Here is an 883-nt window from a genome sequence, read left to right as displayed (position 1 = left end):
TAGAGCGGTGGGAATAGCCATGGGTAGGAACGACGAAGGAAAAAGGTAGAGTGGGATGAAGTGGCACTGTTCCGAAGATCGTAACTTTACTTCTACCCAACGAATTTATTCGTGAAAACCACCAACCGCATCATTACGCGGAGCGCCTAACTATTAGCCAATTAATGAACCTTCATACGATGATTTGAGCTTAAAAAATGAAATTTTTGGACAAACTGCCTTATATTTTGGGACGAAGGAAGTAGTAAGAAGCTACAACAATCATCTCCATTAATAAATTTTGCGTGTTGTTCCAAGCTAATGGGTCTTGGATCCATTTTTGTGGTACAAGTACCCTTAGACCGCAATTAATTGGAGACTAGCAGCTCAATGACTGCTCAGGGGATCGTCTGCACGACCAGATCTGTCAGATTTTCAAAATGTGCACGTAAAGGGTAAAAAGTACATATTCTACTCTAGTGAATGGCTGGTGATACGGAGGTGGATATATTGAGATCTACAGTAGAGTACCATTGGCAAATCAAACTCGCTCATTTCTTCATGTAGATATATTGTTACAAGTATTGTCATGTTAAGAATCATGATACCAAGTTTTTTCTCTCGCAGAATTAGATTAAGTTTTGATAAAACGTATATGACAGCTTTATAGAAGAGGTAAAACCGCGTGCTGATTCCTAAATTCTAGTATGTTTCTCTTCATTCTTACCAGTAGCGGGTTTCTTATTATAAATGCCGGAAGCGAGCTACCTCAAAGAACACACATATATATTATTTAAGCTAAACGAAGATATTTTAAACAATGAAACTATTTAGTACTGCCTTGTAGAATATCAATCATTTCAGATAGCAACAAGTACACAACTATACAAAGGAATACCCAACT

Source organism: Phytophthora parasitica (genome assembly GCF_000247585.1).
Source record: "Phytophthora parasitica INRA-310 unplaced genomic scaffold supercont2.8, whole genome shotgun sequence".
In the NCBI taxonomy this organism is placed as follows: Eukaryota; Oomycota; class Peronosporomycetes; order Peronosporales; family Peronosporaceae; genus Phytophthora; species Phytophthora nicotianae.
The sequence above is the reverse complement of the archived record's forward strand: the minus strand, read 5'-3'. Positions refer to the sequence as shown.